Source organism: Pan paniscus, chromosome 6 (genome assembly GCF_029289425.2).
Source record: "Pan paniscus chromosome 6, NHGRI_mPanPan1-v2.0_pri, whole genome shotgun sequence".
NCBI classification, from domain to species: domain Eukaryota; kingdom Metazoa; phylum Chordata; class Mammalia; order Primates; family Hominidae; genus Pan; species Pan paniscus.
The window spans coordinates 176,578,945-176,598,786 of NC_073255.2; the positions used below are offsets into that span (position 1 = coordinate 176,578,945).

Below are 19,842 nucleotides of genomic sequence, written 5' to 3' on the forward strand. Positions count from 1 at the left end.
GAGGGCCGCCACTCCATCACTTGAATGGGAGCTCACAACTGTCTGGGTCCTCGCTTTTCTCAGCGCTCTCTCCTATCAGGGCTTCCGCTAAACACTCTCCAAACTCTCCCCAGCCGGGAGCCTCTCCAGGTTTGCTTCTCCAGCTGCCTCCCGGATGCTTGGATAGGATGCCCTGCCATCCCCTCCAACTTAGGAAGACTTGTTGAGTCTCCTCTTAGGCACTGTTTTTAAAACTGTGGTTCGTGACACAGTAATAGATCATAAAATAAATGCAGCGGAAGGCAACCAGCTTTCAAAAAGAACGAAATGGAATCCAATAGAAAATATTAGAGTCCATTGCCCTTAGTAAGGGCAACTATTGTTTCATAAACCTTTTGTTTCGATTGTAGGTACTGGACAAGTGTACTGGACCATGATGTCAATTTTATTTCCGTCTGTGAATCGTGGGTTTAAAAAAGTTGAAAAGCTATCTGTGTAAAATAATGATCTCTAACACTGTATAACTTTCTTAAAAACAACCTCGTGATTTTCTCACTACTTCTTATCCTTTCCGGTCTCCATCCTCCATTCCCATCCTTCAATCCCTCCCAAAAAAGGCAAGCTCTTTCACACTTTTTTAGTGGTACATCACGACACCTTCCTCTGTGTGATCTTGTACTCTGCGGTCTTCCTTGCCCCCATAATCAATGCTACACTTCCTATCCCTTCTCTTAACCTAATGCCATTCACGTTTGCAGAATCCTAGACTACTCTTGCTAAAAGGACCTCAGAGGTCATCTGGGCCAGCCCTGCCCTTTTAGAGTTGAAGAAATGGAGTCCAGAGAAGTAAAATCTGTTGCCCAATGTCACACAGTATTGAAGCTTAGGAATAGGTCTCTTGGCTCCCACTCTAGTGTTTTTTGCTCCACACCGGTCATTTATCTCCTTCCCTTCTATCCTCCCTGCAATCTTTAACTTTAGTCTTGGCCCAGGTCATCCTAAATATTGCCATCCCCATAATACGTGGTTCTGGCCATGCCATGCTCCTGGCTAACATCCTCTAAGGACTCAACCTCTGCAGGTGGGGCTGAGTGCCTTGGCTTTTCATCAAGGCAGGCGAGTCCTGACTTAGCTTTCTAAGGACATGAGTTCAGCAAGTCACTGCTTCTCTAGCCAAACTGGTTTACTTGTAGCCCACTGCCAGCTTCACCCATCTCTGTCACTGTGCCTTTGCCCAAGCGGTCACTTTCCCACCCACTTTCCCAGAGGGGTGCCTTCTCCATCTTCTCTCTTTAACCAGATTCTACCTGTGCCTGGCTCACCTCCTCCACAAAACAGCCCGAGATAGCGTGGGAGTAAGTCAGACCTAGGTTCAAATCCTAGCTCTTCCACTTAACTATGTGATCTTGGTCAAATTGCTTAACCTCTCTGAGCCTCAGTGTCTGTATTTTGATTATGAGAAGGAGAACAATAGTAATGTTCTCCTTTTGCATCTGTAAATCTCTATCATAGCCTTCACCACACAGGTATGTAACTCCCTGTTACATGCATACCCTACATGCATGTCTCTCTGCCCCTTTCTAGTGCTGGCCATTAGAACTGGCTGCCATAATGGCAGTGTAGCTACTTATGTCTGTGGAGCACATGAAATGTGGCTAGTATGACTGAGGAACTGAATTTTTAATTTTAATAACCATGGGTGGTTAGTGGCTACCATTTTGGACAAGGTGTCTCTAGACTGTAAGCTCAGTAAGGACAGAAACCATGTTTTTCTTGCTTTGGATTGTATGTCCAATAACTGTGCATTGCCTAATGCATGGTGAGTACTGCACACATATTTGTTGAATGGATGATAGCTGCAATTTGTTTCATGCTCCCTTGTGTCCAGCACAACACTAAAAACTCGATAAAAGGCATTTCATATAGTCCTCATCACAGCCTCTGAGGCTGGGTTAGATTAGAGAGAGAGTTTTGTATAGAGGGCAGACACATAGTAGCGGTTCAATAAAAGTTATTATTATTCTAACTCCTCCCTCTGACCAGCCCCACTGACTTTTGTCTCATCTTTCCTTAGGCTCACAGAACATTTCCTGCCTATTGCTCACACTCTGTTGTCCACAGCATACCCGCACCCTTGATGGCTGACTCTTGTCTTCTGTGTAGGTACCCTGTGTTCATAACTGGATTGGCAGCGTCTTGGAGCAAGGCCCTGCTTTATAGGACTGCCCCTGAATTCAGCACTAACCAGTGTTCAGTAACTGCCTCTAAGTCCATCCCAGCTGCTGTCTAGCAGTGAGTGATTCTAGGCAGTCTTAAAATGAATATCACTTGTGTCAACCAAAAACATTTTACAGGTAGTCTCCTCCCCATAAGAAGGGAACAATCTTGGGCAAGGAAATAGAGTCCCATGAAAGGGGAACAAGATGGAGCCATACAGATAGAGGCCCACCTTATCTTCAGACCACCATGACTGAAGCTGTATCCATGAGATGCAAAACATGCATTCAATTGAGCTAGCGAAGTTGGTATGATATAACGGAAAAATATTCTTGAAATGAGCTTAGATTTTCCTTCATGAATTGGCAGACTGAGTATACTAATTGTCTCCTTTCCTTCCGGTGACTGCAGTCAAGTGGCAGCAAGGTATAAACCTAACAGTGAAATGTCACTGAAGGAGAGCATGGGAGCTGGGAGGAGAGAGGATCTGTGACAGAACCTGGGGAGTACCAGTATTTGAGACATGGGAAGAGGAAAAAGAGCTCCCCATGGACAAGAGGGCAGAGAAGTTGGAGGACAGCCAGGACGGGGGATTCCTCAACATCCCAGCAAGGTCAACAGTGCTGCATGCTATTGAGAGGCCCACGTCAGATGAAAGCAGAAAAGCAGCTGGGTGCTGTGGCTCACGCCTGTAATCCCAGCACTTTGGGAGGCTGAGGCAGGCAGATCACCTGAGGTCAAGAGTTTGAGACCAGCCTGGCCAACATGATGAAACTCCATCTCTACTAAAAACACAAAAAAATTAGCCAGACGTGGCGGTGGGCACCTGTAATCCCAGCTACTTGGGAGGCTGAGATAGGATAATCGCTTGAACCCAGGAGGCAGAGGTTGCAGTGAGCCGAGTTAGTGCCATTGCACTCTAGCCTAGGCAACAAGAGCTAAATTCCATCTCAAAAAAAAAAAAAAGGCAGAAAGGCATCAATTGGATTTAGCAACAAGAGTTGCATTAGTGACTTTGGTGAAACTAGTTTGGAGGGAAGTACAGGTTTCTTAAATTCTACCTGAATATGTGTCCTGTTTTATGGGTGGAGATAGTAGAAGGATGGGGAGGGCTAAGGAGGTACCAGAAAAGAGCACCAGAGATTGCTCCAAGCAGAGAGGGCCTTACCAGTCATGGGCCTGAGAAAATGAGAGGGGTCTGGGAGCTGTCCCATTTGGCTAGAGATAGTGTGCATTGTATTTTATTTATTTAATAAGCACATTAGCAGTCAGTGTTCTAAGGAGTTTAATCAATCATTTTAAAAAATCACTTTTTTTTTTTAACAGTACATGGAACTCTAGGTTGCCAAAATACCGTTTAACTTCAGGGTGCATTGAAGAACAATAATAAAGGCAAGAAAACTGGAAAGGATTTAGTAACCATTTATACCAGTTACCTCTCCTTAATTTGCCTTTCTACAAAATGGTGCAAGTCATATCTTTCTCAGGAGTTGGTAGAGTGAACATGGGGGAGCTTTGACCTCATTTCAAGTTCATTTTGCTTACAGGACATGGAACAAAGGGTCTTTTTTTTTTTTCATGTATGCCTATAGTTGTGAAACTGCACAACATCACAATATCTTCAAGGCCACAGGATAGAGATAACCCTCTTTTTGGTGTATGCATTTAGGTGTGTATGTCTCTATTACTCTCAGGGTATTCTTAGCATGATGTCTGTGTGGCTTGTATCTTATTCTCACTTGGTGTGTGTTGCTCTTATTTTCCTGACAGCTCTTTATTTTCCATGTGTGAGCCTGTGGTTTATCTCTGGAGGATGTGCCTGAGGGAGGTAGGTCACTATCTCAAGTTCTGTCTTTTGATATCACACCTCTCTTTTGGTCTCTTGCTGTATCTCTATTTTCCTCTCTTTCTGACTGTGTGTCTAATTTTCTTTTTCTCTGTATCTTTCTATCTTTTCCACACATTCTTTATTTCTTCTTCCTCTCTTTTTCTTTTAATTCTGTTTCTTAACAAGTCAAAATAGAGACCTATTTTTGTTTGGATTATTCTTAAGAAATTACCTTGTCTTTCTGCTTTAAACCTTTGATCAGTTTCAATGATACAGTTTGTAACAGAGTAGTATTTAATAACAAAACTCTTTAACTGAAAGCTTCAGTAACAAGACATTACACTCACAGAGAATTTAAAAGAGTAGACATTTCATTCAAATGAGGAACAATAGAGCTGTGGCTTTAAGGGCAAAGGGGAGAGCGAGGCTTGGCAGGGTGAAGGGAATCTGATTGTGGAAATGGCAGTCTTGGAGAAATTACACTGGCAAAATCAGGGGAATAGGGAAACATCATTCATTTTCTGCTTCTGCTCCTAGAAGAAAAATGATCAGACACCTGAACAGGGGTGCAGGAAAAGCAAAGCGATGCCATAAGAGCATTCAATAGAAAGGAAATACGGCAAAAAAAAAAAAAAAAAAAAAATGCAATCAGCCTATGAATGAAAAGAAGCTGTAATGTAAATGCACAGAAGGTAGGGCGATTTTGTTGGAGGTTGCGGGAATGGCAGATTAGGATGGATTTGCACATGAGAAGCAGTTCAGAGAAGCAACCCAACCCTGCAGAGAAATTTCTGTGATTATGGGAGGTAGGTAATAGCTTGGTTTTCCTGACCTGCAGTCCAGGCTGAACTTGGACAGACTAGGTAGAAATGGTGCAGAAAGAAGCTTGGGGTGGAGGCAGAAATAAAGGTAGACTGAGGAGAGCTCTTTTAAAAGCCTGCAGGTCCTGTTAAGCCTACCTCAGCCATGAATCAGTGGCCCTGTGCATTTCTGTACAGTGTGAAGTTTCAATTGTAAGGTTTCCTCCCACTGACATGAAAGAGCTTGCTCCTATCTGGCAACCCCTGGAGGGGCTTGACTGTCACAGCAGAGGGCAGTTAGGACTGACTCTGCTCTGAGGTTGCCAGTGGCTTCTTAGATGCCAAATCGCATGCCCTTTCTCAGCCCCTCCCCTGCTTGATCTCTAAGCAGACATGAGTTAGACGCTGTTAATCACCTCACTCTTCTTGAATCACTCCCCTCCCTTCACATCCTTCACATGCATGCTTGTTTAGTTGTTGGTTTTTTTTTTTTGTATTTTTTCCCAATATTCCTAGTCCTTCCTCCTTTCACATGCTTGTTTAGGTTGTTTTTGTTTTTGTTTTCAATACTCCTTGCCTGCCTTCCTGCCTGCCTGCCTGCCTGTCTTCCTTCCTTCCTTCCTTCCCCCTTCCCTCCCTCCCTCCCTTCTTTCTCTTTCTTTCTTTCCTTCTTTCGTTTGTTCTTTCTTTCATTCTTTCTCTCTCTCTCTCTCTCTTACTTCCTTCCTTTCTTTCTTCCTTTCTTTTTTTCCTGAGAAAATCAATTCATCAAATGTTTAGCTACAGCTTACTATGTGCTAGATTCTGTAGCAGGACCTGGGAGTATAAAAGGGAATAAGCCATAGCCCTGGCTTTCAAGGAGCTCAAGTTCAAAGAAAAACCACCAAGCAAGGAGCATGATACAATATAATGAGTGCAGCAGTAAAAAGGATGCACATGGTCAAAAGATAGTACAGAGGGACAAATGGCAAGGAGTGTGTTTGGGGCAGGGGAGGTGGCACGTCTGTGCCCGGCACTGCGAGTTCTGGCAGGTGACAGCAAATAGGATAGAAAGATTTGAATGTCCAGGATATGTAAGAAATTATAATATTGCTAACCATGCAAAGCAAGGCCGAGACAGTGGTCAGGAATGACGCTGGAGATTGTATGCCAAGCTGAAGAACTTATACTTTATTCTGAATGCACCAGATGTGGGGAAAAATGAATTCAATTTTGAACATGTTGAGTCTAAAGTACCTATGAGATATTCAGATAGGGATGCTCAGTTGCCAGGTGGGTGTACAGGACTGGAGCTCAGCCAAGGGTTTTTAATAGGAGATAGAGGTTGTTTTGAGTCATGAGTAAGTGTATAATGCGTGGCTGATCCGTAGAAGGAGGTGAGATCACACAGGGAGAGGTTACATGGCAGCATTTCTCAAAGTGTGGTCCTTGGACTGCCTGCATCGAAGGGGCTTTCTAAGGATGCAGACTCCTCAGGCAGAACCCCAAACCCACTGACTCAGGAATCTCGGGGGGTGGCACCTGGAAATCTGCATTTTGAATTTACTCCCTAGGGGATACATTTACACAAAGCAGTTCCATAACTACAGGTGTGGAGGGAGAGGCTAAGAGGCTAAAGGAGGGAACTAAGAAGAGAGAGACCTGATCATTTAGGGGCCGTGTCCTTCTCCCTTCACCCTGTTTCTTGATGGACTGGACCTAAGCTCTCTTCTGTTCCCTTTCTGCTTGTTCTCTTGGCAAGCTGATCTCTAGATCTCTGAGGCTGGTATTTGAATTGACATATTCTCATTAGCTCTTGTCCCACATTTCCACCTGCTTTCCAGACACTGCTACCAAATGGAACTCATCTCCTCCCAAACCTGCTTCTGGTAAACAATAACCACCTCCTAGTCCTTCAGCTCCAGCCATTGCAGGTCAACTGCCAGGACCCATTGTTTCATTGTTGTTGTTGTTGTTTTTTGTGTGATAGCTTTTCACGTTCTTCCATTCCTCTTCATTTCTACTGCCAGTACCTGATTCAGCCTATCCCTACCTCCTCCTTGGACTGCTGCGCTATTTTTTTAACAGGTGTCCCTGACTCCAGTCTCTCCCTCTTCTTTAATTCACATAACTGATTGTTGACAACATTGGCTTCCTGCGCACTGCATACCATTGCTCAGAGATGTTCGGAGTCACCATATTACTGCACAACAACCTTCATCACCTTAACCTGACACCTAAATCCCATCATGATCTGCCCAAAATCCCCTTCCCAATCTCATCTCCCACTCTTGCATCTCATGCATCCTAAGCAACAGCTGCACAGCTTTGTCTTTGTACATGCCAGCCTCTCTGCCCAGAGTGTCCTGAACTCCACGTCTTCCCCATCCTTTAAGACCCAGTTCACATGCTATTTCCTTCATGAAGCCTTTCCTATTCCCCAGCCCACATCCCCAGAGGTCATTTATCCTTTATTCTCCCCGAAGCATATTTTAGGTCTGCTTCTGCTGCATTCATTTTTTCCTATCTAGTATTAGAGGGTTTTTTTTTTGTTTGTTTGTTTTTTGTTTTCTAATGTCTCGCCTTTCCCTCTATGGGAGCAATGAAAGAGGGACTGACCATCAGGAACATTAGGTCCATCACTTTTAACTGGATGATGATAAGGGAAATGATTTCATTTCTCTGCACCTCAGTTTTCTCATCTATAGAGTGAGATAATAATGTCTACCTCATCAGTAGAAATTATTCATGTGAAGGAAGGGGAAGATAAACTATACAAGGCAGCAAAACACCGTAGTGTCAGGTATGAAGGAGACACTTAATAAATCTGTACTGAATCCATGAGAAAGGGTATACTTCTAGACAGCTTTGAACAGTTCTGGGAATATAATAATTAAGTGATAGAATGCAAGGAAGAATTTAGTTTTGGGATTACCTGTTTTTATTTTAGTGAAAAGTTTCACAGATAGACCTTTTACTTCCAACAACTTCAAGGCTTAATTTTATTTTTTAAGCCTAGGGTTCTTTTTTCTTTCTTTCTTTTTATTTTATTTTTTCATATAATCCTGAAGCTTTTCACTCTACGTGGAAGACACATGTGGTTGCCTGCTGCCTATCTCTGGTGCCTTCTTCCTCAGTTGTAGAACTCTGATTTTATTTAGGCAGTACTGTACCTGCCCAAGAAAGTAAATTATGATTGGTTTAAGTCAGTTGCAGCAAATCAGTCATGTTTCCAGTGGTGGTCATGTGGCCCAATGAGATAAAAGGTAAAACTTGGAGACTTCTGAGAAAGTGTCTCCTTTCTCATAAAGGTGTGTTCCATGGGAAGAGGTGGTCCATTTCCTTTCCCTCTTTTCAGCCATATCCTAGTAGGATGGGATGCTTTAGGTGGGATCAATTAGAGTGATGTCTTGCAAGTAAGGAAGTAAACTGGCTTTGGAACCACTGACCTCCAGCCTTATTGAAAGGAGAGCTGCCTTTATGAAGACACCTTTAGCAAGGATCCCATTACCTACGGCTAACAGCATCTTAGTCATTTTAAGGAAGAATTTAGTTTTGTGATTTCCTTATGTGTTTTGTCACAGTCTGTGTATAGATCTTTTAAAAATAATTCAACAGCTTCAAAGTGTAAGTTAAGAAAAAAACAAATAATCTTTTGTCATGGAATTCTGAGGATTTTCGTTTGTATGTATGAGATGAATTTGAATTTTTAAAGAATTTCTTTTGGAATATGGCAATATCTTCAGCTTGCATTCCACTTGCCCTAGGTGGTACACTTCATCAACTTTCAGAAGCTGCTGATTGGTTTTGCTTATCTTTTCTTTAGGAGACATATACTGCCTGGACTGCCTGGCTGATGTGAGCTAGTTTGTCTGGTTGAGTTGGATGTTTAAACAGAAGGCAGAACAACAACAGGTAAGATTTTTAAAAATATCCTTTAATTTCTTTGGGCTCTATTGACATTATTACATTCATTACAAACTTCTGGATGTTAAGTCCTGTGTTTAATAGCCAGAGAGGGGAAGGTGGTGGGCAGCTGGGAGAGTGGTGACTAACAAGATGGCACCACCGGGTTCCTGAGTCTGAGGGTTGGGTAAAGCCAGGGCAACGACTGGGATGGCCAAGGAGAGCAAGCAGTAGAAACTCAGGTCCAAAGGGCATTAGGCGTGAAACCTAACCTGACCACCCTATTTCATATTGCAACTTGCCCCTCTACCCATGCTGTCCTCTACTGCACCCCATTTTCCCTTACCTGGTGTTCTTAACCTTTTTTCTTTTTCCTGTGGATTTCTTCTGCAGTCTGGTGAAGCCTGGGATTGCCCTCTCAGAATAATGTTTTTAAATGTATTGAATAAAAACACATAAGACTACAAAAGAAGCTAATTATATCGAGATACAGTTACTAAATGTGTATTTCTTTATTGATACAATTTTGAGAAACAGTTACTAAATGTGTGTTTCTTTATTGATACATTAAATAACAAGATTTAACCACAGGTCCAATAGCTACAAAGTAGTTATGAATGTAAACAACAGTTCAAGAAATCTGCAACAATTGTCAATCTGATACAAAATGTCTGTGATTTCAATTGGTAACAAAGTTATAGGTATTGCTGTGGCTTCTGAGGTTGGTAGCCTACAGTCAGGTTTGAAGGTTTAAGATTAATGAAAATAAACATGCCATTTTCCCCCCTATCCAAGTTCACAGATCCCCTGAATTCTATCCATGAAGATGCTATGAGTCTGGAACTCCAGGATAAGAATCCCTGCTCTTATCTTATTCTGCTATATCTGCATAGTATTTATTCTCTTCTAACATCATTTATTATTTACTTATTTTTAAAGTTCATTTTTATGGTCTGATTCTTTCTATTAGAATGTAAGTTTCACAAAGTCATTGTCTGTTTTGTTCACTGATACATTTCAAGTGTCTAGAACAGTGTCTTGTACTTACTTGTGGCTCAATAAATACTTGTTACATGAGTAAGTCCAGAATGCACCAGCATCTGAGTCTAGACAGAGGAGCCAGGCCCATGGTCCTTCTGAATGTGGGGCACCATGCAGCTGCACCCATCAAACCGCCCACCAGCCAATTCTCTTGTACTTTGGAGGGAGCCAGACTGCTATGTGGAGGTGGACTTGGAGACACTGAGTTCTGCCCATGGCACCATTGGGATTGGATGTGTGGAGGAGAAGAGGAAAGGCTTAGGGCTGGGAATGAAAAATGGACATGGCACATGGAATGGCCGTGCCCTAGGGATGGCCTGCCCCAGACTGGGGCCAGGTGTTAGACAACAGTTAATACAAAATATGTTTAGACAAATAGATCGGGCCTGGACTGGGGAGGGCCTTTAGTGCCCAGCAGAAGTATTTACATCTATTTCCAAAAGCAATAGAGAAGCACTGAATATTTTTGAGCAGGAGTCCAAGTTGGTAGAATGAAAGAAGGGCTGGAAATAAGGGCTATAAGATTTTGAGTGTAAGTGCCCACCTTATAAATCATTAGCAAAAGCAGAATATAACCCTTTCTCCAATTCTGTATGGGTGACACCCACCAATCTGGTAAATGGAGGTCGTTAGTGTGATGGGGTGTCATTCTCACTTTGTTTAGCACCCCCACCAGATATACATGTTCACTTTTTGCCTTTTTTATAATAATTTGAGAAGTTATAGAAAATGCTTATACATTTAATATGTTTAATCTCTCTCTCTCTCTCTCTCTCTCTCTCTCTCTCTCTCTCTTTCTTTCTCCCTTTCTCCACAGGGTCTTGCTCTGTTGCCCAGGCTGGAGTGCACTTGCAGTAGCATAATCACAATTCACTGCAGCCTCAACCTCCCAGGCTCAATCATTCTTCCTGCCTCAGCCCCCAAAGTAGCTGGGACTACAGGCATGCACCACCATGGCTGGCAAAGTTTTAAAACTTTTTTGTAGACACATGGTTTCTCTGTGTTGCCCAGGCTGGTCTAGGACTCCTGGGCTCAAGCAATCCTCCCACCTCAGCCTCCCAAAGTGCTGAGATTACAGGTGCGAACTATCTCACCCGGCCTTTAATCTTTTTATTAGTGAGATATCTGACCCAACGGCTAGGATCTGATGGTCTTTTTAGTATGGCCTCAAATCACTGTATCCTGTAAGCATTTTTTTTTTTTTTTTTTTGAGCTGGAGTCTCTTATCCCCAGGCTGGAGTGCAATGGCACAATCTCAGCTCACTGCAACTTCTGCCTCCTGGATTCAAGTGATTCTCCTGCCTCAGCCTCCCGAATAGCTGGGATCACAGGTGCCTGCCACCACACCCGGCTAATTTTTGCATTTTTACTAGGGATGCAGTTTTGCCATGTTGGCCAGGCTGGTCTTAAACTCCTGACCTCAAGTGATCTCCCCTCCTCGGCCTCCCAAAGTGCTGGGATTACAGGTGTGAGCCACCGCACCCGGCCTAAACATATTTTCTTCTAGAGTGTTTTTAGGTCTGCACACGGAGTCCTAGGTCAATGCCAACACCAACTCACACTGAGCCCTAACTATGGAATCTGAGCAACATCATTATTTAGGCCCATGGACAAAATACCAAAGTAATCTGTTTCTATGTTCCATTATTTCCTCCTCTCCATACATTATAGATACAACAATTTCCCTTTATCACACGTACCTGTGACTACGTGGGAATCATTCTATCCCAAACTGCTGCAGCACAATCTGAGGCTTACTAAATATTTGCCTCAGCCATAAAGCTGATAGAGCATTAGTTTAAAATGCAAGTAGGGACCATGAGGATCTTTTGGGTTTCATGTTGAAACATTCAAGCTGCTCTTCCTACTACGGCTATTACTACTAAATGCATTATATGATTTTTGAAAACTAGAACAATCCAAGTCTGGCTAATTTTTTAAAATTCCCATTTCTTTCACTTTCCCAACTGTTGTCTATTCACCCTTTATTCTACCTTTAAAGCAAGAAAAACTGAAATAATTATTTGGAAAGTTTTTTCACTTCTGTCAAAACAACAAAACCTATATCGTTTGAGTGATTAGTCAAGGACAGTTGACAAAAGGACAGTAGTCAAAAAGAAAAATGGCTCCCTAAACTCTTAGAGAAAAGAAATCAAGCTTGCATTGTGATCAAACTAAATGAATGTACATAGTAATAAGCAAAAATTCAAATGGCAGACCATGTTTTTCTTGCACCTATGAATTCATTCTGATGGATAAGATAGATGGCTTAGGACTCCATATTACATTTGTATGAATTAATAGATATTAGGGGAATGTGTAATAAGTGACTGCATGATTGACTGATACAGGTTTTGGATTTTTATTTTTATTTTTCTGAGACAGGGTCTCACTGTGTCACCCAGGCTGGAGTGCAGTGGTGCAATCTTGGTTCACTGCAACCTCTGCCTCCCAGGCTTAAGCAATCCTGCCACCTCAGCCTCCTGAGTAGCTGGGACTACAGGCACCCACCACCACACCCAGCTAATTTTTGTATGTTTTTGTAGAGATGGAGTTTCACCATGTTGTCCATGCTGGTCTCGAACTCTTGAGCCCAAGCCATCCTCCTGCCTTGGCCTCCCAAAGTGCTGGGATTACAGGCATGAACCACTGTGCCTGGGCTTAGGTTTTGGATCTTATATCTGATTATCCACAAAAAAGAACCCAGAAACACTAATATAGTGGAAGCCATTGCCTCAGTTAGGTAACACTAGTTGCGGTGACAGATAAATGCTAACGGTAGCCTAACACAATGAAAGTTTATTTCTCATTCTGACAACAGTCAGCATAGGGGTTTAGCGAGTGGCCTTCCACATAGTAATTCAGGGACCTAGGCTTCCCCTACCTGTGAGTGGGAGCCTCAGAGGCCTTCACTTCCAGCTGGCAGACAGAAGGAGAGAATGGAGGATACCCCCACGGGAGATTTTTACGGGCCAGGCCTAGGCGTGGAGTGCTGGTTCCCTTTGCACTCTATGGGCCACAACTCAGTGACATGGCTACCTCTAACCAAAGGCAGGCTGGGAAATGATCACATATGATGCAGCTACTAAAAATAATGTCTGAGCTATACCCATTGGCCAAGGGGAAGTGTCCGTGATATATTCGTGAGAGGATTAAGTTTCAGAGTATGTTGTATTGTGTAATATTTATAAAAAGAAATGTGAAAATCCCTAACTATAGTGCATGTCTTTGTATAATCCTAGTGAAAGGTGCAGGCGGCTGTATACCCCAGGCCCCGCACATCTATTACCACGGATTTGGGTATGGAGGCAGTGGCAGAGACATGAAATTATTAACTTTTTCTTTACATATCTTTGGAATTTTTTTTTTCATTTCTTGCAGTGATCTCATCCTTACTTTGGAATTAAATTTTTAGGTATAATTTTAAAGTATGGGTGGTAGTTTTTGTGAAATTTAGAAAAAAGAAGTGAAGAAGAATGTGTTTGTGCATCTCCACACTGTTATATTTTTTTCCTGTGGGAAGATATTTTTCGAAGTGGAGCAGAGCTTGTGTGTGTTCCAGGGTATGCTATATCCCATAGAAAGCACACCTCAAGACTGATTCCATGTTTAGCAAGTTATCTCCACATTAAAACTTTAATTTATCAGTTTCGTGCATATCATATCATGCACATAAGTGCCCTGAACCTGAATATTCCTGTCCTAAAAGGATATACTTCTCATTCTAAATTAATATATTGATATTCTGATTTGGGAAAGATAAAGCCAGTCTGGGGTTTTATAGGAATAGATCAGCTCATCAGATCCTGATAACTCTTGAGTAAACTGGTAAAATAGAGTTACCAAAACCACAAGGCTAAGACCTGGACTCCTGGCTTTACAGAGATTCATCCAATATCCACCCCTTCCGAGGAGAGCCAGCCAGCTTCACCCATGGTCGGCTTGGTGGTTTGTTTACTGGCCTGCATTATCACCTACCTACTTGTCTTTATTCTCTCTGCAGGTCCCAGAGGTTTGTCTTTTGTGTCAAATTTTTCTGTAGAACTTCACCCAGCATCTAGATACAGTTTACTGACGATGAAAACAAAACAAACAGACATAGAACACAGTGATGGGAATACAGGTGGTTATTCTTGAGGGACTGCATGAAGCACAGTTGGACAAATAGCCAGTCCTCTTTATCTGCAGGGATGAGGGCAGGGACAGAAATCAGACTCCCTGTCTGCTTTTACTCATAGGAGACTGAGTTTGCTTTTCACTGGGTCCTAGACTTCCAAGTCAACCCTACTACAAAGGATGAATGAGGGAGGAGAGAAGGGTATACTTTCATCCCTGTCCTCCAAAAGAGATATCCTGGAAAATGCACTTTTAAAGTCATAAGTATCATTTGAGGCCCAGGTAAGAGAACATCAATAGGAAACAAAGCAAGATGGTAAAGGAAAAGAAGAGCAATAAGAATGCTTGGTGCGAAGAAGGGTCATGTGGCTGTTTGTCTGCAGCCTGCCTGATTCATGGCTAACTAGACAAAATGTTCAGACCAGGTCACCAGTTTTTAGATATGTAATTGAATGGTTGTCTACTATGGGAATGGTATAAACTAAAAATATTATGAAACATGTCTCTAGAAATCCTGTGTCATTAATACAATTTAAAAAATACTAACTGGGCCAGGTGCAGTGGGTCACACCTGTAATCCCAGCACTTTGGGGAAGGCTGTGGTGGGCAGAGCACTTGAGGTCAGGAGTTCAAGACCAGCCTGGCCAACATAGTGAAACCTTGTCTCTACTAAAAGTACAAAAAAATTTAGCTGGACATGGTGGCACACTCTTGTAGTCCCACCTACTCAAGAGGCCAAGCCAGGAGAATCACTTGAAGCTGGGAGGTGGAGGTTGCAGTGAGCCAAGATCCACCACTGCACTCCAGCCTGGATGACAGAGTGAGAATCCATTAAAAAAAAAAAAGTATTTATTGAACACCTACTCTGTGCCAAACACCGTTTCACTGAGTGGCAAACAACAGTGAACACCTTTGTAGTGAAAGGCAAGACAGAGACCCAGAAAAAACAAACAAGGGAGTGTAGTTTGTGATACTGGGGCCAAATGAAAGACTCTTGTTATAAATTTGATGGACTTTTAGGGGATGGGAAGATCACAATCTGCTGAAAGAGTCAAAGAAAGCTTACATTTTGAGCCAGGCATTTAGGGATGGATTTGATTTACAAAAGCAGAGAGGAAAAGGAAACATATTTCATATGAGATGGAATAGCATAATAATGAGAACATTTACAAAGTGCTTTACAGTTTGCAGAGCATTTTCGCATTCATGATTCAGAGTGAAAATAAGCCAAGCTTTTCATAGCCAAGTGTTGAGACCAATCTGACTTAGTAGAAAGTAATCATTCCTTCTTACCTCTCTCTCCTGTCTTCCCTTTCCTGATCAGGGTTCACGGTTTCATATTGACTTCTTAATCCAAAGCCCTTTTATAGGGGATTTCTTCTACAAAGAAGTGGCAAAGAGAATGAGAAGGCTGCATTTCTTAAAGAAAATGCATCTTAATGCTTGTATGGGTGTGTGTATGGTGCACGTGCATGTATGTGTGTCTGCTAACAGTTGGAACAAGACACTTTCTTTTTTTTTGGTCTGTTTATTTGAGATGGAGTTTCACTCTGCTGCCCAGGCTGGAGTGCAGTGGCATGATCTCGGCTCACTGCAACCTCTGCCTCCCAGGTTTAAGCAATTCTCCTACCTCAGCTCCCAAGTAGCTAGGATTACAGGCATGCACCACCATGCTGGCTAATTTTTGTATTTTCAGTAGAGATGAGGTTTCACCATGTTGGCCAGGCTGGTCTCAAACTCCTGACCTCAAGCAATCCACCTACCTTGGCCTCCCAAAGTGCTGGTATTACAGGCATCAGCCACCACACCCGGCCAACACTTTCTATATGGGATGAACAAGACATTTTGTGCTTTATAATCCCAGTGTAGATATCTTCTGGACTTTGAAGAACTTCCCTTTTCTAGCCAATCTTCTGTCTTCTCCCTTTCTTTTTTTTATTATACTTTAAGTTTTAAGGTACATGTGCACATTGTGCAGGTTAGTTACATATGTATACATGTGCCATGCTGATGCACTGCACCCACTAACTCGTCATCTAGCATTAGGTATATCTCCCAATGCTATCCCTCCCCCCTCCCCCCACCCCACAACAGTCCCCAGAGTGTGATATTCCCCTTCCTGTGTCCATGTGATCTCATTGTTCAATTCCCACCTATGAGTGAGAATATGCGGTGTTTGGTTTTTTGTTCTTGTGATAGTTTACTGAGAATGATGTTTTCCAGTTTCATCCATGTCCCTACAAAGGACATGAACTCATCATTTTTTATGGCTGCATAGTATTCCATGGTGTATATGTGCCACATTTTCTTAATCCAGTCTATCATTGTTGGACATTTGTGTTGGTTCCAAGTCTTTGCTATTGTGAATAATGCCGCAATAAACATACGTGTGCATGTGTCTTTATAGCAGCATGATTTATAGTCCTTTGGGTATATACCCAGTAATGGGATGGCTGGGTCAAATGGTATTTCCAGTTCTAGATCCCTGAGGAATCGCCACACTGACTTCCACAATGGTTGAACTAGTTTACAGTCCCACCAACAGTGTAAAAGCGTTCCTATTTCTCCACATCCTCTCCAGCACCTGTTGTTTCCTGACTTTTTTAATGATTGCCATTCTAACTGGTGTGAGATGGTATCTCATTGTGGTTTTGATTTGCATTTCTCTGATGGCCAGTGATGATGAGCATTTTTTCATGTGTTTTTTGGCTGCATAAATGTCTCCTTTTGAGAAGTGTCTGTTCATGTCCTTCGCCCACTTTTTGATGGGGTTGTTTGTTTTTTTCTTGTAAATTTGTTTGAGTTCATTGTAGATTCTGGATATTAGCCCTTTGTCAGATGAGTAGGTTGCGAAAATTTTCTCCCATTTTGTAGGTTGCCTGTTCACTCTGATGGTAGTTTCTTTTGCTGTGCAGAAGCTCTTTAGTTTAATTAGATCCCATTTGTCAATTTTGTCTTTTGTTGCCATTGCTTTTGGTGTTTTAGACATGAAGTCCTTGCCCATGCCTATGTCCTGAATGGTAATGCCTAGGTTTTCTTCTAGGGTTTTTATGGTTTTAGGTCTAACGTTTAAGTCTTTAATCCATCTTGAATTGATTTTTGTATAAGGTGTAAGGAAGGGATCCAGTTTCAGCTTTCCCTTTCTTAACTCAAAGTAGACCTATTCCTCCTCACTGTTTCACCACCCCGCCTCCCTTTCACACCTCTCCTGGTGCTGTCCGCTCCTCTGCCTACGTAACCAGGCCCTACTACCACCCTTCTGTTTTCAGGCCAAGCCCTACCTCCTTCACAAGCTCTTCTCCAGTTACAAATGCAACTGATTATCATTTGCACCCCTCTTCATCTCTGCAGTAGTTCTTAATTTCGTGGGGGGCATATTATATACCCTTAAGAATGTGATGAATGCCTTGGACCCTGGACACATATACACAAAAAATATGTGTCTAATCTCAGGGGATCATGTTCCCCTGAAAACATTGCTTTTCTAGATCACATTTGTTTAGAACGAACCATATACTTCACTGCCTTAAAATATACTTTTATATCATTTTGCCTAATATATATCTTCATAATTAGACTAACCTTGAGGAGAAAGCTGTTGTAGAATTTTTTGGTATCCTCATAGAACTTGGTTAAATGTAGAGCATATAGCGGTATTTAATGGAAAAGGAATGAATAAACCAACTAGGGTTCATCTATGCAATGGCATAGCATTCAGTGATAAAAATAAGCTATCAAGCCACAGAGGGACATGGAGGGGCCTTAAATGCATACTGCACTGTGAAACAAGCCAATCCAAAAAGGCTGCATACTGTGTGATTCCAACTATGATATTCTGGCATAGGCAAGACTATGGAGACATGAAGAAGACAGTGGTTTCCCAGGATCTGGGGGAGACAGAGGGGATGAACACGTGGAGCACAGATGATTTTCAGGCCAGTGAAACTATCCTGTCTGGTACTGCAATGGTGGATGCATGTCATTAAACATTTGTCAAAACTCATAAAATGTACAACACAAAGAGTGAACCTTGATGTAAACTATGGTCTTGAGTTAATGATAACATATCAATATTGGCTCATTGATTGTCATAAATGTACCACATTAATGTAAGATGTTAATGATAGAGGAAACTGGAAGGAGGGCCAGGGTTATATGGAAATGCTGTTTTCTGCTCATTTTTCTAAAAATGTAAAACAGCTCTTAAAAAATAAAGTCTATTAATCTAAAAAAAGAAGAGAAGTTTCCGATTTTGGCTGCAGCCTCTAATGACCATTGGGATAAAGAAGAGGCAATGCCTTAATACAATGCATGTATTTTAACTTTTTGAAAATTGTATCCATCATTGTTAAGCTCAGTTAAACTTGCGCTTGACATGTCGACACAATGTCCATTTTTAAATGAACTAACAGAATTGGTAAGATATGCTCTCATGATAGAGACTCAGCCAATTCTAATGTCAATGAAAGGCTCCACATTTAATGTACACGTTTCAACATGAAGAAAATCCATTAAAATATAATTAGCGAGTTTTACACATAAATAGAAAGAAGGCCTACCTAGACCTTGCTGCCATTGAAAAGAGTTCTTTCTTCTTTGTCTGTTTTTGTATTTTTCACAGAAGCTTTGAGGAAGAGCCATAACTACCTGGAGCAGAATGATTATTTGGAGCCACAGAAAATCATTTTAGGGAGCAGTGGGTCCAGGTTCAGTGTTGTGTGTTCAACTCGGAAAGAACACAGCTGGGTGGCTGACTGGGTTACTTCTCCCCTGTGGCTGTGCTTGCATTGGTCATTGAGGTCAGGCAGGGGTTTGGCCACAGTGTTAGCCATTGGCCCTGCATTGATCCTCACATAGTAACACCTTGTTTGGTTATTAAAGTGACTGAATTGTTGGAATGAAGCATTGCAAAGTCTTGTTATTCCATCCATCTTCACAAAGACTATAAACTAACTTCACCATGTAGTGACTCAGCTGGTTGGCTAGAAAGTACCTTGTAAGATGGCCTATTCTGCCAACATTTCCTATCCCAAACAAATCTCCCAACTCTCACCAACTCTTTACATTCCTGTGTAGTCTTTAGAGTGAGGGGCTGGGAGTGGGATGGAGGAAAAGGTAGACGAATGAAGTAAAGGGTCAGTGCACAGGCAGTAAGTACTGCTGACCACTGTAATGTCCACTCACAGCTGAGATACAGTGTTCAAACTTCCCTCAAAAAAGCCACACTGCCCTCAGAGTGACTCCTTGGACCCCAGCCATGGATCTGGCCACAGCATTCATTTGATTCCATGCATTACCTCCTTGAATAATTATAAAAATTATGTTTTCCAAATAGAACAAAGAGATGCTTCCTGAAATTCTTCTCCTTGGAACACTCATGATATGCATTCAAAGTGCTTAGCCTGGGGGTCGCCATTGTGTACACACAACAAATCTTAGTGTATCAAGAATTCAGGCAGTCATGAAGCTCAAATGACAAGAATTTTTATTTTTATTTTTTTTAACAGACAGAAGTCAGGGAGGGCAGTCATTGCTTAGACAATGAGATTCAAGCAAGTGCTGTTCTAAATCTCTGAGCTCTGTAGGGGAGAAGATGGATGAAGCAGGCGGCTTGAAGAGGGAGACACGCCAGCCAGAAGGAAAAGAAAGAAGCCGGTGAAGCAGGAAGAGAAGAAAACACGAAAGGGTAGGAAGATGAGAAATGGATGCCAAGGAGAGGGAGAAAGAGATTGTCAGCAAGGGAGGCGAACCGAGGAGAAAACAGGGAGATTCCTGCATGGGTGGAGCCAAGTTTCCACTGTGCTGTGAGCAGAGGAAGCCAGGTGTATTGTTCCTGAAACTACGTTATTAACTGCCTAACATATGGCTCACAAGGTACACGTGGAAGCGAGAGCAGGAAACAAAATGCAAGTCAGCTGGGCTAACGCTGAAAAATAGTGATCTGTGTGAGTTTTGAGAAGTGTGAGAATAGAAACC

At 42.2% G+C, this 19,842-nt stretch overlaps 1 long non-coding RNA gene across 3 annotated transcripts; it reads left to right on the top strand.

Annotated features, from left to right (window-relative positions):
* The first annotated feature begins 955 nt into the window (after window positions 1–955).
* LOC103785220 (uncharacterized) lies at window positions 956–18,785 on the top strand. 3 transcript variants are annotated; one of them, XR_010112659.1, is made up of 5 exons: window positions 956–2,138; window positions 3,789–3,865; window positions 3,967–4,024; window positions 8,630–8,718; window positions 18,488–18,785. It is a non-coding gene; the product is annotated as an uncharacterized LOC103785220 (long non-coding RNA). The 3 variants fall into 3 exon arrangements; XR_010112658.1 differs by lacking the exon at window positions 3,789–3,865; XR_610913.3 differs by lacking the exon at window positions 956–2,138 and having other exon boundaries at window positions 2,698–4,024.
* The last annotated feature ends 1,057 nt before the right edge of the window (window positions 18,786–19,842 follow it).